This window comes from Aotus nancymaae, unplaced genomic scaffold (genome assembly GCF_030222135.1).
Source record: "Aotus nancymaae isolate 86718 unplaced genomic scaffold, 86718_ANA_hifiasm-v0.15.2.pri h1tg000016l, whole genome shotgun sequence".
Classification (NCBI taxonomy): Eukaryota; Metazoa; Chordata; class Mammalia; order Primates; family Aotidae; genus Aotus; species Aotus nancymaae.
In genome coordinates, this window is record NW_026988428.1 from 57,910,094 (window position 1) to 57,930,064 (window position 19,971).

General features: G+C 39.7%; 1 protein-coding gene across 2 annotated transcripts in view; it reads right to left on the minus strand.

Moving 5' to 3' along the window:
- ITPR2 (inositol 1,4,5-trisphosphate receptor type 2) overlaps window positions 1-19,971 on the minus strand; it is a 508,028-nt gene that overhangs the window by 192,083 nt on the left and 295,974 nt on the right. The gene's annotated exons all lie outside the window — the stretch shown is intronic.

Genomic DNA, 19,971 nt, shown 5'->3' on the forward strand with positions numbered 1-19,971 from the left:
TCTCTTCAACCTTGGGCTCACCCTATCAGACCTACTACTTAATATGATACTTCTCCTGTTTCCTTCTTTGAACACAATTTGTACCTACCCATTAGACTGTCTCATTTTTAGCCACTATAACTCAACCCCAGGCCCCAACCTCCAATCCAAGCTACCACTGCCAGCATTCCTGCTAGGCTCCTCCAGTCCTTTGAGCAGGACTCACATATTGCTCCCTACAATACTATGCACACTCTGTCTCCAGCTCTTTGCTCACACTCTCACCCAGACAAGAATGCCCCCTTTCTTTCTCCTCTGCTTATATTAGCTGCACTATTTCTTCATTTTACAAATGTTTATTGGGTAGTCCAAGACACTGTGATATGCACTGCAGCTAGAGTGATAAAAAATGTCCTTACACTCATGGAAATAACAAAAATGAAGTATGTGCATTTTCTGAAATTTGCTATAAAAAATGAATAAGACGTTGTAATAGAGAAGAACTGGGAGAAGTTATTTTAGATAGAGTTGTCAAGAAAGGCATCTGAGCAGAGAAATTGACATTAGAACTGAGACCTGAAAAATATAAAAGGAGTCAGACACATGAATAGCCAAGGGAATGGCATTCCAGGCAGAAGGAATAGCCAATGCAAAACCTCTAAATAGAAAGAGGTGATTCTGTTTGAGGAACAGAAAGGAAATCACTGTGGCTACACTATAGTAAAATAAGGGAAAGTGGTTGAAAAGATGACACAAGCTGTGTTGTGCAGGGCCCTACTGATTTTGGCAAGAAATTGACATTTTCTTTTAAAGAGCAACAGAAAAACATCAAAAGGTTTTTAAAAGGAGAATGACATTATCTGATTTATTATTTACAATTGTTACTCTATGGAAAAAAACGGATTTGAAGTTACAAATACCGGAAGCAAGGAGAAGAGTTAGGAGGTCATATGGTAGTCCAAGCAGTAGATAAGGGTTTCTTGGACCTGGATAATGGGTTTAGATAAGGAGGTATCAGGTTTATTCAAGAAATACCCCTAGGTAAAATCAACAAGACCGGCTGATGCATTTGCCATAAGAGGCAAAAGATAAGGAGAAATCAAGAATGACACCTGAAGTTTTGGTAAGCAGCTTGGTAGATGGTGATATTACTTACTAATAAGAGCAATGTAGATGGAGTGGACAAGGGAACCAAACAGTCCTGAGATATTTGAAGTCTGGTTCAATTTCTACCCTCTTTATGAAATATCCCAGTACCAAATGGCCCTAGTGATCTATTCCTGCAAATTTAACACTCACTTCTAGTGTCTCAAGCTTTATGAACAAATCCTAGGAAATGGCTTACAGTCATCCCAAACCTGTCAAAAATGTCTTTGGTGCATGGCCTAACATTCTGCCTATAACACTGATAGAATCCACTTAGCAGGTAGATGGGGTACATTTATATTATTTACTTTTCACATGTACTCACATGGCATGCATTCTACGTTGGAGTACAGACTTCTTGTGTCCAAACAACAGATACCTCTTGGTGTGTCCTCAGACTTGGCATTGCACTTTGTAAAGGCCTTTGATCAATGTTTGCTGTTGTTGATGATAGAATGTCTAAAAGTGTCATCAAATTCAGGAAATTCTACTAAACATTACACCACCAAACAGTATAGTTCTGGTATAGCTGAATATTTGGCATTTTGGGGAATCCCTTTCAGTTCAGGTGTACTGGTAGACTTATTGAGATAATCAGTTCTAAATATTCATTTCATAGAAATTTTCCTTAATCTTGACTGAAATGTATCTACACTGATAGTTCTCAATCTCACAGAGAAAAGAATAGATTTGGCATCAGTGAAACTGGGAGTAATGCATAGTTTAGTGGTAGCAGCTAATGAGATACCAATACTGATGGTTTGTTATTCATCAGATATGTTTCTGAGGAAAAACAAGTTAAGACATGCTTCCCCTGTCTATCTTTGATGGGCATTTGGGTTGGTTCCAAGTCTCTGCTCTCATAACCTGAATAAAGAAAATGTGGCATATATATACCATGGAATACTATGCAGCCATAAAAAAGGATGAGTTCATGTCCTTTGCAGGAACATAGATGAATCTGGAAACCATCACTCTCAGCAAACTGACACAAGAACAGAAAACCAAACACAGCATGTTCTTACTCATAAATGGGTATTGAACAATGAGAACACATGGACACAGGGAGGGGAATGTTACCCACTAGGGTCTGTTGTGGGGTGGGGGGCTAGGGAAGGGATAGCAGCAGGTGGAAAGACTGGGGAGAGATAACATTAGGAGAAAAATCTAATATAGGTGATGGGGGAATGGAGGCAGCAAACCACCATGGAATGTGTATACCTATGTAACAACTCTGCAAGGTCTGCACATGTATCCCAGAACTTAAAGTAAAATAAAAAAAAATTTTTTTAAGTATCAAAAGCAAAAAAAAAAAAAAAAAAAAAAAAAAGACATATTTCCCACAGAAATATGAACCTGACATGGATAAAAGCAATGAAAATTTACTACCTAATGAGATAAAGCTCCCAATGGAGAAAAATCAGTGAAGAAGTGCCCTTCTCCTTACCTCTTGTGCCCTGGGTGGAAGAACTTCTGCTAGTGATACTTTTGGCTTCTCTCTGCCCACTCACTCATGTCTCCCTTGGAAAAGGGAAGCACCTTATGTAGCAGGTGGTTTGGAGAGAAGGAACAGAAGATGCTTAAGCAAAGTCCTCCCTAAGTTCTGCCTGACCCCAAGGGCAGGTGACTGCTGGACTGCCCTCTGCTATATTCTAAGAGACTTGCCCCTTTGGACAGTCTGGGGTTGCCATTAGGTTGGGGGGAAATAATAGTAAACACACCCACAGACCTCAAACCATGTTTTGCAGTTGCATATTCCAGTTATGAACCTGAAATTTTGATTTCAACCTGAATGACTCCTATGACTTTCAATTATTCCAACTCCCGAGAGAGGGATGTTACTTCGGGGCCTCTGCAATCCCTAACACTAACAAATTGCTTAAAACAGAACCACAAAGGATGCAGGATTTTTGGTTAGGGCTACAAAAGTAAGTATAAGATTCAATGCACTTGTATGCTTGAGGAACACTGCATCTATCCCTGAATAATAGTTTCTATCCTATCATGTTCTCTTCCATATCTTTTTTAGCCACTTATAACAATGTCCATCTGTATGAAAACCTGAAGGAAGAAGTTGTACCGAAATGCTATTTCTTCACAGGTCACTGAAAACGTGCTCAAAATAACTCTTTACATTGTACAAGAATGAAATGTTGATTACACCTTTATGTTCAGGTTTATCATAAATGAGATTCAATCTCTCTCCAAATTAAAACTGCATTTTCCCTTTTGATATTGCTGTCATTGGGATGCTCAGAATATCATGCAAAGGGGACATGGCTTCTGCACTAAACTTCACTGTCATGGATTCTGGTATTTGTTTGAGGAGACCTGGCAGGAGTAGGAGTAATTCATGCCTCAATAGTTCAGGTATGTACTGAACCCATTTGCTGTGCCGTGCTGTGCTGTGCTGTGCACTGGAGGCACAGAGCAGGTGAGGTTCCTCCTTCCATCCTCCCCTTTACAATAAACGGCACCTCCATTCTTCCAGTTACTCATGCCGCAATCCTTAGAGACATTTTGGACTCCACTTTCTCTTTTTTCTCACATTCAGTCTCACATTCAAAACCTGTTCACTCAAATTTTGCTCCACATCCAGAATCCTACGACTTCTTGCCTCCACCCGTCACCCTAGTCTCAGCCCCCATCATGTCTCACCTAGATTACTGCAATCACTTCGTAAAAATTCTCCCTACTTTCACTCTTGCCCTCTTAAGTGTACTCTCTACACTTAAGCCGACATAGTAGTCCTTGTCAATCATAGATCAGATTTCACTTACTCCTATACTCCGACCTTCCAATGACTTTCTGTCTAATGCTGAGAAACAATGAGAAAACACCAAAGTCCTTACCACCTCCTACAAAGGGCCTACACGATCCAGTCCCTTCTCCCACTGCTCTGATCTCATGGCCTAGTGCTACCTGTCACTGAGCCCTTTCTAGCCACACTGGCTTCCTTGCTGGTTCTCAAACCAGGAATCCAGCTGTTAACACAGATCCCTGGCATGTGCTCTTTCCTCTGCCCAGGATGGCTGCATGGCCTTCCTCGGTCTCTGCCATACAAGACCCCATCAAAGATGCATTTTCTTAACATGCCATACAAAATACAAACCTTATTTCTCTTCAGCCTTCTTGCTCTCCTTTTATACTGAGACAGGTAGCAGAATAATTTCCTATTAAAGACCCTATAACCACACTGCCTGGGTTCTAATGCCAGCTGGGTCACGGGCTGGTTCTGTCTGTGGAACCTAGAACAAGTAAAATAACCAAACCTCTCTAAACTTCAGTTTTTCCACCAGTAAAATGGACATTGAAATGTGAGAATTAAATCTCCACATAAAGCACCTTCAACGTCCTTAAAATGATTCCTGGAACCTATAAACATTCAACACATGATGGCTATTACATTTTTCATCACAGCCTTTCCCCCCACCTGACTTGTATTTATCTATTTACATATCATCTGCTCCCTCTCCAGAATGTGAGCCCCAATAAAAGAATGGACCTTGCCCTTTCATTCTGTTTTGTTTTCTTTCACAACTGTATCTTCATAACTAGTACAGTTCCTGGCACATGGTAGGCATTTAATCAAATTTTTATTTTGCAGTTTAAGTCTACCTCCAATATTTCTGAAAAGAAATTTATATGCTTTGTAGTTCCATTAAGAATCTAAATCCATAAAACAGAATAAGATCAGAAAATCAGGATACAGATCTCTAAAGCTCACCTGGCTCAATTGGGATTTTCATTTAATTTAACAGATGACGCAGGTTAGAGCCAAGGGTCCTAGAATCCCACAGCTAATACATGATGTGGCGAGTGCCTCAATGTCCCAGACCACCACTCTCAACACTGTCTGAGGTTACTTTAAATGCCATATTTGGTCTGTGTATGGAGTCAGAAGAACCAAGTTCATTTTTAATAGTTGTATATAGTCAAGAAACTATAGATGATACTTTGCTTTCTCATTCATATGGGGTCAGAAAACCAGATAACATCTCAAACACTTATTCCAGAAATTCTGGAACGTTCTACACCTCAAGTCCACAAAGTCAGGCACAAAGACCACAGAACAGTTGAAATTATTTGGACTATTCTCTCGTGTCTGTGTCTGTATTTTGGAAAATTCATTGTTTCTGTTGCCAACAGTCATCACCTTCTGATGATACTGTTCACTGAGGATCATTTTCCTCATGAATCCTGGAGATTTTTACTTTCTTGATGGTCAGAAGTAAATGCAGAAAGAAGACATTTGTTCTCCGGCCCCCCAATTAGGGCTATGAACTACTAGAATTAACATAGCTATTATTTCTACACATAACGTATCCTGCTTTGGACTTCCAACTTCATTCAGGAACTCTGCCCGGTGTAGGATCCTCTGAGGTCAGCCTCAGCCTTCAATTCTCCCCTACTAGGTTCTTAAATAATATGGATGTGATTCTGGGTAGAAAGCCCATGTTTATGTAACTTTCTCAAACACTGTAGTATATCTACATAGGAATTTCTTTTCTCATTTCAGGTTCTCTTAATGCAAGAGAACCTAAATCTGTCTAATTTATATATATAAAGTCATAAAAATTACATTCAGCAAAGAAGAGTTAATGATAGATAAAAGCCCAAAATAAAACATAAATCTTTTTAGAGTTAAACTCTTCTATGATTAAAGTTAAACCCACTTTTAATGCTGAACTAACAATATTTTTAGATTTGGATACAGCCACTGAATGCTAAGTAGATTTGGTAAAATAAATCAATTACAGTAAATTGTTTTTATCTTTTGTTTTTATCTTAAATACCCTTAAAAGTAAGATCAAAGATAGAAGTCTGGGAACCAAGCAAGTCCATTTCTGTGTCTGGTTCCCTTGGAATACCATAAATATTCATTGGGCTTTCCTAATGCACCTCATTGTATTCAGCCCACTGAAATTTTGAAGACAGTGAGAAGTACAAACACACATAACACACTACAGCATTAAGCGTGTAAGACATTTCAATAAATGTACTGAGAGTAATAGCAGTGAAGAACAAAATCAGACAAAAGATTTTCACATCGAAGTCTATAACTCATTTTTAACCATTCATTTATCACATACACTGGACATGTGTAATAAACTGGAGTAGAAACTAATTGTAGAGAAATTCAGCAGCAGACAAGTATGAATAGTGGCTTTTTTATATATTCCTTGAGTTTTTCATTCATCTTAGCTTTGTGACCCATCTACAGCAATGCTCTGACAATTGTCATTCTTGTGTAGATTAGACTGCCTCTTCACTTCCAGAATAATGTAGCTCAGATTTTTAAGAGGTTATATTTTCTCACATACACCTTTGATTTTCTACTGTGTTCTATGCTTCATGTTTACTGTATTGACACACACACATATAAATGTATATCTGAATAATTCAAGAAAATGCCTTTTTCCTGTATAGTCAGTGAATTACCCCACCCCTTAGAACCTCATAGGAAAGATTATACCAACACCAAAACAAAAAATGATCAATCGTCTATCTTAATTTAGATATGGAATAGACACTTACTTGAGAACAGAAGGAATTATGGTGAGTCTATATGGAAGTTTGTTTTTCTGATATTGCATACTCTCCTTTGATTGGTATAAGATAACTGGTTTAAAATATACTAGAAGTAGGAAAGCTTTACACTAGAAGTAGGAAAGAAAATATGGTAATGCTGCCTTAAAATATCAGAAAAATATTCCATAAATATTTTTAAGATTTAAAAACAAATCAAAATGATAGGATATTTGTAAAAGGATATTTATGAAAGTAATACTCTGACATGAGCCATTTTCTTTCTCAAAATAATGAGAATTTATTATTTCATTGTTATCTCCCACATACAGGTGCAAGGAATAAGTCACTTGGCTGGCTGTGTGGTGGGCTAAAAGTAGTGTTCTTGTTTGTGTTATGCTCTGTAAAATTCACTCCGTATTTATGTGGATATTTAAAACCACCACCAACATTGTAAAAACTGGCCACTTTCCAAAATAAATAGTAAAATTGTGTATGTGTGTTTTACAAAACTTGTAAACAGTACAAAACACTCCTCCAGCAGAGGGACATTTTTCAATAAAATATATATATTTTTTGAGACAGGGTCTCACTGATGCACAGGCTACAGTGCAATGGCACAAACATGGCTCACTGCATCCTCAACCTCCCAGGCTCAAACAATTCTCCCATCTCAGCCTCCTAAGTAGCTGGGACTACAGGTGTGTGCCACTATGCCTGGCTAATTTTTTAAAAATATTTTTTTGTAAAGTTGTTGGGATTACATATGAGCCACTGTGCCCAGCTCCCAGTGAAAGATTTTAAGTGTGTATTCTGCACACAATGGACCGTAATGATGAATTGATAAAATGATATTCCAGAATAATTCCTTATTTTTTTTGAGACAGAGTTTTCACTGTTGCCCAGCCTAGAGTGCAGTGGCACGATCTTGACTCACTGCAACCTCCGTCTCCCGTGTTCAAGTGATTCTCTACCTCAGTCTCCCAAATATCTGGGATTACAGGCACACACCACCATGCCCAGCTAATTTTTGTATTTTTAGTAGAGACAAGGTCTCACCATGATGATCCACCCGTCTCAGCAACCCAAAGAACTGGGTTTACAGGCATGAGCAACTGCACCCGACCCAGAATAATTCTTTAATTTAATTTGGAGCAAATAGAAAATAGTAAGAATAGATCCTATCTAAAATGTACATTCTTCATGACCATGCTGAAACATAGTCAAAAAGTGCTCACCACGAAACTAGACTCTGTATTTGAGTCATCTCAAGGCTAAAAACTACCACAAACACAATGCTATCAAATTTTCAAATTTTCCCACTTATCTTGAAACCAGTCTATATGATGTTTTGACTTTCTGCTAAAACACCTATGTATTTAGTTCTTGTTGTCACCTGATTTTTTATGCCAATCAATTGTTTTTTTTCCCCAACATTAACCTAAGATATGAAACAAGAAAAACCTCTTTTCTGTTTCTTCTGTGGATTTAGACTGACTTCAACAATAATGTTTAGAGATCACTTCCTAAATCTGTTTGTAGATGTCTGCAAGCTGCTCAGTGCATTTTGGCTGCCTTCAACAAAATGAGCACAAGAGAAGCATATGCCGAAAATCTTTGCACGTCTCATCCATGAAAAGATTAAAGACTTAGGTATGTTATGGGCTGAATTACACCTTAACCTGCAGAGCCTTACAATACAATCATATTCAGGTCTTTGAAGAGGTAATTACATTAAAATGAGGTCATTAGGTTGGGCCCTAATTCAATATGTCTAGTGGCCCAATAAGAAGAGGAAATCTGGAGACAGACACACATACAGAGGGAAAATATGAAGACCCAAGGAGAGGCTGCCCATCCATAAGCCGAGAAGAAAGACCTGGGACAGATCCTTCCCTCCTGGCCCTTGGAAGGAAACCACTTGTTGACCCCTGAATTTGACTCCCAGCCTCCAGAACTATAAGAAAACAAATTTCTGTTGTTTAAGCCACTCCATCTGTGGGACTCTGTGATAGCAGCCCTAAAGACTAACACAGGTAGCATCATTTCCTTCCTTTGTGTCCTCCCACAGAAGATACAACACATGGCAGATTCCCCCTAGGTGTTGGTTATCAAAATAGAACCATACAAGTCAGCCCAGCCTTTTCTCCAAGTAATTCTCTCCCCAGTATCTAATCCTTAATCCAAAGGGCCACCTCCTGACACATTCATTCTTCTAACCCCATGGAGCCATCAGTCATCACGTTAGTGGCCTTCCTGAAGTAGGTCCTTCAACTGCTCCTCAGCTCCTGGCTCTGTCATGGGATAGTTCCAAATTTTGTGATATTCCTTTTTCTCCCTAAAATTGAAGCACTGAAGAAATATTCAGCATACTTTCTCCAGAAAGTATTCCTAGTAAGAATCAGCAAAATGGTATGTAAACATGTGAAATTCATCTTACTTTCATAAAATGGCAGATGTGGAAGAGAGATGACACTTGCCAATAGATCTCAGTCTCAACTAACAGATAAACTCCTAATCCCTGATATGGCCCTCGAAGACAGCAAGAGATGTAAAAGAAATCTCTTCTAAGTATAAATTTCACATGATCTAGATAAAGCTAAAGAAATAAAAATGGCATCACTTATCAATGAGTTAGTATACTTTCCAATTTATTAACTCTCATTTAACAATAGAGTATCCTCGCTTTAAAATAAAAATAAAGAAAAAGCAAAAGAAAACCCAAAGCTCTTATGAAAACCAGAGAATGGAACTTCCCTCTCAAGATTTTATGGTGTAAATCTTTTTAAAAGATGTTGAACAGGTAGGTTTAAGGAATATTGAACACTTAAGTTTAAATGTTGAACACTTAAGGAATTGGCCCTAGTTTAAATGCTGAACAGGTGGTTTACTAAGGAGCAAAAGATACTATGGCACTGCAATTAAATAGTCTTTCAAAATTAGTCACTTGCTGTACTTTGCATCATTGGCTTCACATGAACTGAGGATTCTTTGCTAACAGGACTTAGGATCGATATCTGTGTGAAGCATTTTTCATTCTTAAGGTTAAAAATTGTTTTTTATTAAGAGGAATAAGTTTTGGTGTTCTATTACACAGCAAGGTGACTATAGTTAATTATACTGTATATTTCAAAATAGCTAGAAGAGAGAATTTTAAGTTCTCACCATAAATAAATAATATGTGTATGAGGTGATGGATATGCTGAATACCTTAATTTTATTTTTATGTAACATAAACATGTATCAAAATATCATACAGTACCACATCAATACGTACATTTGTGCCCATAAAGATTGTTTTACTAATTAAGCAATAATTGAAACAATTTAAAATATGCTGAATTACTTATCCCAAGAGGTAACAGTAAAATAAATCAGGAGCTACTATTCATCATAAAAATGAGTCCAAAAAAGCTATATATGGCACTTAAAATTCTCCATATGTTCTACTTAGAGTATGGTAGATGTCACAGAAGTCCAGTAAAACTTTATCAATGTTATTAAATAACACCCATTGGTAGACAGTGTTGTATGTTCCATTACAAATTTCTCAATTATCTTCCCATGAAAAACTATGATTAGAAATTAAGATGCATCAAATGCCACTGGAGAACACCTTGGCTATCACTGCCCAATTCAAAATAATTATTCAGTTCTAAAGTTTATACCTTCACATAAAGAAGAAACAGTTATCTACCTTGGGACTAAATCAGTCAAGTACTTGGGGAAGTTGAGCTTAGATGTCTTCCTTGGGTACTTCAAAGAGCTTAAGTAAAAGAATTATTTTTGCGAAGATCCAAGATGGCCGATTAGGAGGAAGTCAGGATTGCAGCTCCGAGAGAAGGCACAGAGGGTGAGTGGATGCCGCATTTCCAGACGTATTTTTACTGCCCACAGACCGGGAGATTCACAGGAGGAGGAGCCCCACGGGTCGCCAGCGCCGCTGGTCTGACCGGCGTGGCCACTCGGCCTACGCCCTGGGGCAGGGGGCAGCAGCTGGTTGAGCAGAGTGAGAGAGACTGAGTCCCCTCTGAGCCAGCAAGGGGAGCTGAAGCAGGAAGTCAAGCCAGGAGATTCCCGGGCAAGGGTGCACCACGAATCTCAGAGCCACTGCTTTGACTGAGGCAGTGGCTCACAGGGCAGCAGATTTTTACTGCCCACGGACCAGGAGATTCACGGATGGAGGAGCTCCACGGGTTGCCAGCGCTGCTGCTTGGAACGGAGCGGCCGCTCGGCCAACACCTGGGGCAGGGGACAGCGGCTCCTTGTGCAGAGTGAACAAGACTGGGTCCCCTCTGGGCCAGCAAGGGGAGCTGAGGCAGGGAGTCAAGTCAAGAGATTCCCGGGCAAAAAGGGCGCCACAGGAAGCACGGCTGAACCCGGGACGCTCCAGCTCAGTGTGCGGGGGGGCGTCCCCCACCGGGAAACACCCTGCAGTTCCCAGGGCAATTTGCCGTAACCAAGGCAACCCGCCACTACAGAGACTCCGTCACTACAGGGGCAGGCCAACATAGCGGAAGCAGTTCTAACTACACCCATATAAACAGGACTGCAGAGAAGTTCACAAGGAAGCTGGGCAGAGACCACAGCAGCTCAGCGAAGCCTCTGCAGGCTGAGTGCGACTAGGCTGCCACCTTGTGGGCAGGGAAAGCAACAACAAGACAGCGGAAAATCATAAAGCCCTAACTCCCTGGGACAGAACACCGGGAGGGAAGAAAAAGGGGGTTTATGAGTTCTGCTGCTGCAGTCTTAAAATCACCAAAATCAGAAAGACAGAAACTACAAAGTCGATAGGTGGATAAATCCACAAAGATGGGAAGAAACCAGCGCAAAAAGGATGAAAACACCCAAAACCAGAACACCTCTCCTTCTACAAGGGAGCGCAACTCCTCACCAGCAAGGGAACAAGACTGGATGGAGAATGAGTGTGATGAAATGACAGAATCAGCTTTCAGAAAATGGGTAATAAGAAACTTCCGTGAGCTAAAAGAACATGTTCTAACCCAATGCAAAGAAACCAAGAAACTTGAAAAAAGACTTGACGAAATGCTAACGAGAATGGACAACTTAGAGAGGAATATGAGTGAATTGATGGAGCTGAAAAACACAACACGAGAACTTCGTGAAGCATGCACAAGTTTCAACAGCCGAATTGACCAAGCAGAAGAAAGTATATCAGAGGTCGAAGATCAACTCAATGAAATAAAACGAGAAGGCAAGATTAGAGAAAACAGGGTAAAAAGGAATGAACAAAGTCAACAAGAATTATGGGACTATGTGAAAAGACCTAATCTACGTGTGATAGGTGTACCTGAATGTGACGAAAAGAATGCATCCAAGCTGGAAAATACTCTTCAGGATATTATCCAGGAAAACTTCCCCAACCTAGCAAGGCAGGCCAATATTCAAGTCCAGGAAATACAGAGAACACCACAAAGATATTCCTCTAGAAGAGCAACCCCAAGGCACATAATCATCAGATTCACCAGGGTCGAAATGAAGGAGAAAATACTAAGGGCAGCCAGAGAGAAAGGTCGGGTTACCCATAAAGGGAAGCCCATCAGACTCACAGCAGATCTCTCAGCAGAAACACTACAGGTCAGAAGAGAATGGGGGCCAATATTCAACATCCTTAAAGAAAAGAACTTTCAACCCAGAATCTCATATCCAGCCAAACTAAGCTTCATAAGTGAAGGAAAAATAAAATCCTTTGAGAACAAGCAAGTACTCAGAGATTTTATCACCACCAGACCAGCTTTACAAGAGCTCCTGAAGGAGGCACTACACATAGAAAAGAACAACCAGCACCAGCCACTCCAAAAACACACGAAATGGTAAAGAACATCAACATAATGAAGAATCTGCAGCAACCAATGGGAAAAACAGCCAGCTAGCATCAAAATGACAGGATCGAATTCACACTTAACAATATTAACCCTAAATGTAAATGGACTAAATGCCCCAATCAAAAGACACAGACTGGCAAATTGGATAAAAAGCCAAAACCCATCGGTGTGCTGTATCCAGGAAACCCACCTCACATGCAAGGATACACAAAGGCTCAAAATAAAGGGATGGAGGAAGATTTACCAAGCAAATGGAGAGCAAAAAAAAGCAGGAGTTGCAATTCTCATCTCTGATAAAATAGACTTTAAAGCAACAAAGATCAAAAGAGACAAAGAAGGACATTACATAATGGTAAAAGGATCAATGCAACAAGAAGAGCTAATGATCCTAAATATATATGCACCTAATACAGGAGCACCCAGATATATAAGGCAAGTTCTTAAAGACTTACAAAGAGACCTAGACTCCCACATAATAATAGTAGGAGACTTCAACACACCATTGCCAATATTAGACAGATCAACGAGACAGAAAATTAACAAGGATATCCAGGATTTGAACTCAGACCTGGAACAAGCAAGCCTAATAGACATATACAGAACTCTCCACCCCAAATCCACAGAATATACATTCTTCTCAGCACCACATCACACCTACTCTAAAATTGACCACATAATTGGAAGTAAATCACTCCTCAGCAAATGCAAAAGAACGGAAACCATAACAAACAGTCTCTCAGACCACAGTGCAATCAAGTTAGAACTCAGAATTCAGAAACCAACCCAGAACCGCACAGCCTCATGGAAACTGAACAACTTTCTCCTGAATGTTGACTGGATAAACAATGAAATGAAGGCAGAAATAAAGATATTCTTTGAAACTAACGAGAACGAAGACACCACATACCAGAATCTCTGGGACACATTTAAAGCAGTCTCTAGAGGAAAATATATAGCAATAAGTGCACACATGAGAAGAAAGGAGAGATCTAAAATTGACACCCTATCATCAAAATTGAAAGAGCTAGAGGAGCAAGATCAAAAAAACTCAAAACCTAGCAGAAGACAAGAAATAACTAAGATCAAAGCAGAATTGAAGGAGATAGAGACACGAAAAACCCTACAAAAAATCAATAAATCCAGGAGCTGGTTTTTTGGAAAGATCAACAAAATAGACAGACCACTAGCCAAACTAATAAAAAAGAAAAGAGAGAATAACCAAATAGATGCAATAAAAAATGATAAAGGGGATATCACCACAGATGCCACAGAAATTCAAACCATCATCAGAGATTATTACAAACAACTCTATGCACATAAACTAGAAAACCTGAAAGAAATGGATAAATTCCTGGACAGTGCCTCCTCCCAAGCCTAAACCAGGAAGAAGTCGAAACCCTGAATAGACCAATAAAAAGGTCTGAAGTCTAGGCAGCAATTAAGAGCCTACCACCCAAAAAAAGCCCAGGTCCAGATGGGTTCACAGCCGAATTCTACCAGACATACAAAGAGGAACTGATACCATCCCTACTGAAACTATTCCAAATAATCCAAAAAGAGGGAATCCTACCCAAATCATTTTATGAGACCAACATCATCCTAATACCAAAACCCAGCAGAGACTCAACAAGAAAAGAAAACTACAGGCCAATATCCATGATGAACATAGATGCAAAAATCTTCAATAAAATACTGGCAAGCTGATTACAACAGCACATCAAAAAGCTTAGCCACCATGATCAAGTAGGATTCATCCCGGGGATGCAAGGCTGGTTCAATATACGCAAGTCTATAAATGTAATTCACCACATAAACAGAACCAAAGACAAAAACCACATGATTATCTCAATTGATGCAGAGAAAGCCTTCGACAAAATTCAACAGCCCTTTATGCTAAAAACTCTCAATAAACTAGGTATCGACGGAACGTATCTCAAAATAATAAAAGCTATTTATGACAAACTGACAGCCAATATCATACTGAATGGGCAAAAACTGGAAGCATTCCCTTTGAAATCAGGCACTAGACAAGGATGCCCTCTCTCACCACTCCTATTCAATATAGTACTGGAAGTTCCAGCCAGAGCAATCAGGCAAGAAAAAGAAATAAAGGGTATTCAATTAGGAAAGGAGGAAGTCAAATTGTCTCTATTTGCAGACGACATGATTGTATATTTAGAAGACCCCATCGTCTCAGCCCAAATCTCCTGAAACTGATAAGCAACTTCAGCAAAGTCTCAGGATACAAAATCAATGTTCAAAAATCACAAGCATTCCTATACACCAATAACAGACTTAAAGAGAACCAAATTAAGAACGAACTGCCATTCACAATTGCTACAAAGAGAATAAAATACCTAGGAATACAACTAACAAGGACCTCTTCAAGGAGAACTACAAACCACTGCTCAACGAAATAAGAGAGGACACAAACAGATGGAGAAACATTCCATGTTCATGGTTAGGAAGAATCAATATCGTGAAAATGGCCATACTGCCCAAAGTAATTTACAGATTCAACGCTATCCCCATCAAGCTACCAATGACCTTCTTCACAGAACTGGAAAAAACCACCTTAAACTTCATATGGAACCAAAAGAGAGCCTGCATAGCCAAGTCAATTCTAAGCAAAAAGAACAAAGCGGGAGGCATCACACTACCGGACATCAAACTCTACTACAAGGCTACAGTAATCAAAACAGCATGGTACTGGTACCAAAACAGAGATATAGACCAATGGAACAGAACAGAGGCGTCGGAGGTGACACAACATATCTACAACCACCCAATCTTTGACAAACCTGAAAAAAACAAGCAATGGGGAAAGGATTCCCTGTTCAATAAGTGGTGTTGGGAAAACTGGCTAACCATATGCAGAAAGCAGAAACTCGACCCCTTCCTGACACCTTACACTAAAATTGACTCCAGATGGATTAAAGACTTAAACATAAGACCTAACACCATAAAAACACTAGAAGGAAACCTAGGGAAAACCATTCAGGACATAGGCGTAGGCAAGGACTTTATGACCAAAGCACCAAAAGCATTGGCAACAAAAGCCAAAATAGACAAATGGGACCTAATCAAACTCCACAGCTTCTGCACGACAAAAGAAACAGTCAGTAGAGTGAATCGGCAACCAACAGAATGGGAAAAAATTTTTGCAGCCTACCCATCTGACAAAGGGCTGATATCCAGAATTTACAATGAGCTAAAACAGATTTACAAGAAAAAAACAAACAAACCCATTCAAAAATGGGCGAAGGAAATGAACAGATACTTTACAAAAGAAGACATACATGAGGCCAACAAGCATATGAAAAAATGCTCATCATCACTGGTCATTAGAGAAATGCAAATCAAAACTACATTGAGATACCATCTCACACCAGCTAGAATGGCGATCATTAAAAAATCTGGAGACAACAGATGCTGGAGAGGATGTGGAGAAATAGGAACACTTTTACACTGCTGGTGGGAGTGTAAACTAGTTCAACCATTGTGGAAGATAGTGTGGCGATTCCTCAAGGACCTAGAAATAGAAATTCCATTTGACCCAGCAATCCCATTACTGGGCATATATCCAAAGGATTACAAATCGTTCTACTATAAGGACACATGCACACGAATGTTCATTGCAGCACAGTTTACAATAGCAAAGACCTTGAACCAACCCAAATGCCCATCGATGATAGACTGGACAGGAAAAATGTGGCACATATACACCATGGAATATTATGCAGCCATCAAAAACGATGAGTTTGCGTCCTTTGTAGGGACATGGATGAACCTGGAAACCATCATTCTCAGCAAACTGACACAAGAACACAAAATCAAACACTGCATGTTCTCACTCATAGGAGGGTGTTGAACAAGGAGAACACATGGACACAGGGAGGGGAGCACTATACACTGGGGTCTGTTGGCGGGAGTGGGGGGGACAGCAGGTGGGTGGGGAGTCGGGGAGGGATAGCATGGGGAGAAATGCCAGATTTAGGTGAAGGGGAGGAAGGCAGCAAATCACACTGCCACGTATGCACCTATGCAACAACCTTGCATGTTTTTCACATGTACCCCAAAACCTAAAATGCAATAAAAAAAATAAAAATTAAAATTAAAAAAAAGAAATATTTTTGCAAAATTAATGCAGAAGCATCATTCCAATGGAATAAATTTAGTTGAGCAAAAGAAAAAGGAGATTTCAAATGTAAAGAAAAAAATCACAAGTTTTCAAATTAGACATTATATGGCTTCCACTTTTAAAATAAGAATTTTTCATAAGAAGATCTTTTTTTGTTGTTATACTGTGGCATAATCATTTAAAGATGGTGCACATAAATAAGAAAATAAGAACAAGAATCCAAAAAGAACAACTTGTATTGTCAGTCAAGATTTCAAAGATTAATATTTATGAAAACAATTGGCAAACAACCGTCCATGATCAAAGAACAAAAACTGTCGCAGCAGATGTCTTGTCAAGAGGCTACAGACGATGAGAAGCAGCATACTTTCGTCCATATGTTTTCTCAGACTTAAGAAAGAATATTCTCAGTTATTTGAATTTTGGAGAACACAGAGTGCCTGTGTATATAACGAAGTAGAAGCTTTTTTTGTATGAGAACTTTGAGTCAAGATTTCTGGCTTCATTTGGAAAGAGGTGGCATATACATTTAGGTGGAACATTAAAATAAAAGCAGCCAAATAACTTAAATAATCCAAATAACTCAATCTGTCGAGATTTTGCAAAAGAACTCAGGGTGGGTCACTGGTTGTTCTGGCCTGCCTGCCATCCCCTCTCATCTTTTGGCAATAATACTGCAATTTTCTCAGGAGGAATAGCCCCTTCCCTCTTCTATGCTGTTGTATTAGGACAGTTTGTTAGTCCCATCTTAAACAGTTGCTCAACAGTTGCACTTGTGACTATGAAATCTGAGGTGAATAAGTAGAGGAAGGGGGAAAGATGAAGACTTGGGAAATTGGAGGGGTCAGTGGTTTTCATCAGTTGAAGGACAGTTGTAATGGATGTCAGTGAACAAGCAAACTGAATGGAAAGGAGTAAATGTCAGGGCATTGGGATGCCTGAATTAGCAATTGCGGAGTAGCAGCAATTCCTCGTGATAAAAAGCTCCACTGTTGTCAAAGAACTGGGTGGTGGACTGTGGAGGAAAGATGGTCAGTGCAGACACAGAGGTCCAGGATCCACCAGGCCAGTGTCGGCTACATGGCCCAGATGGACTAGGGTCACCCCTGATGATGGCAGTGCTGAGGGCCAAGATCAAGGTTCCAAAATCTTAGATAGATGAGAGGAATTGACTGGGATGTAGGCTGATGTTGTGGTGACATAGTTGGAGGGTCTTAACTTCAGAGAAGCTAAGAATTTTAAAGGAAGGAATTCGTCTTGAAATAACAATGGGAAACCACGGGGACAAAAAGCTTCTTCCCATGGAGGACGAAGGAGAAAAGAGACAGTGCTTGAAACAGCTGCTGAGAAAGTGGGCTGACCTTAGGGGAGAGGAAGTCTTCAAATAAAGCAAGAATCTGGAGTGACCTCTTAGAGAAGAAAACAAGGATATAGGAAAGCTTACTGAGTGGCAGTTCCAGAGCAGGAGAGGAAGTGCTGAGAAATGGCAGGGAGATGTTTGATGTCATGGGGGTAATAGGAAGGGTTGGTACGTATATTTCATGCATTAACTAGTACAAGCATGGTGGAGTTAGTACCAACAGTTTCTTTCAAGAGAGTGTGCAGTTAGCCTAGTAGCCAGAGGTCTTGGCTGGGGACTCTCTGCCAATTCTACATACGCTGCAGTCTATTTGTTGAATGAATAAACGGCTGCATGTGCCAGGGTGGTAGATGGCAAGAAGCCTAAAGAAGCATCCTCAAAGGTGCACCCAAGTATGAGATTATTGCCTGGTTATCACTTACCTTCTGGTGAACGCTTCCCTGATTACTATACTCTGGCATTGTCAAAGAAAATAAAATCAACTCAACACCCAGGATAGAATTATGTAAGTACACGTCTCAGAGTCAGTATCTTCAACATCATTCCATCTATGTGATATTAATTATAAGCATTTGATCAGATTCTAATTGTTCATGTGTCCTCATTTAAATTATTTTGTGCTGCGCACTCATTTTATCAAGCTGCCATGCTGTGCTTATTAACATACCACATTTGTTTTCTGTAATCCATGCTGTATAAGTAATATACTCTATATTGAGTTTTAATTAAAAACCCAGCCAAAAGCCAGGAACAACTGAGATAAGATAGACCTAACAACTTCACTGAGCAATCTGCAAATATTCAAAATGTTCTGTGTTGTTTTGTTTTAAGCAGCTAAGATTTATCCAAAAATGTTTAAGATGTTCAAGCACCAGATGGAAGATGCAGGAACCAGGCCTACTCTGAAGAAATTAGTAAATGGTAGATATTCAAAATCATTATACATAAAAAAAATCTTAAGGTAGCTTCTGTTATTTTAAATAAAAAAGTAGTTTTCCTCTGGCAGCCATGTGTGAAATTCCTACAGCTTTGCAAATTGATATCATAACAGAATGAGACAGTATCCTATAGTGACTGGAAACATGGGCTCTAAGGCCAGATTGGCTGGGTTGTCTTCCTGGTTCTGTCATTTTTTGCTGTGTGGTCTTGGGCAAGTTTCTTAACCTTTCTGTGCTACAGGTCCTCAGTGTGTTATGACTGTTAAACAAACAACAGAGTAAACCCCATAAAAGTTTAAGCTGTTAATATTATTTGGGGCATGTACTTGAAAGATAAGAATATATCCCCCCACACACCTTTTTTTTAAAAACAGATTTATTTATCCTTCTAGAAGGTTGCTAGAAGTAGCAAAAGAAATAAGTCTGGAAGAGGTGGCCTGAAAAACTGAAATCAAATTCAAATTATCATTTACTTTCACCGGCATTATTTAATTCCCTACCATGTGGAGAAGTATCAAAGAGAACAGAATCAGAAAACCTTGATTCATATTCCCACTCTGCCATTTGTGAAGCCTGTGATTTTTGGGGCGGGGGGCGGTGGGGTCTCGCTCTGTCGCCAAGGCTGGTGTGCAGTAGCAATCTCGGCTCACTACAACCTCTGCCTCCCAGGTTCAACTGATTCTCTTGCCTCAGCCTCCCGAGTAGCTGGGATTACAGGCACATGCGACCATACCGGGCTACTGTTTGTATTTTCAGTACAGACTGGGTTTCACCATGCTGGCCAGGCTGGTCTCGAACCCCTGACCAGCCACCTCGGCCTCCCAAAGTGCTAGGATTACAGGTGTGAGCCACCTGTAATCTTATCTTATAGATAAGAGCCTGTGATTCTTATCAGGTCATTTTACCCACTGTGCCTTTTTTCTTATCTATAAAATAGAGATGAAAATACTTTCCTTCCTCAGAGAGTTAGTGTGAAGATCCAAGCAGACACAGACACATTGTTACCTTGCAAACAGCTTGTCTAGATATGCA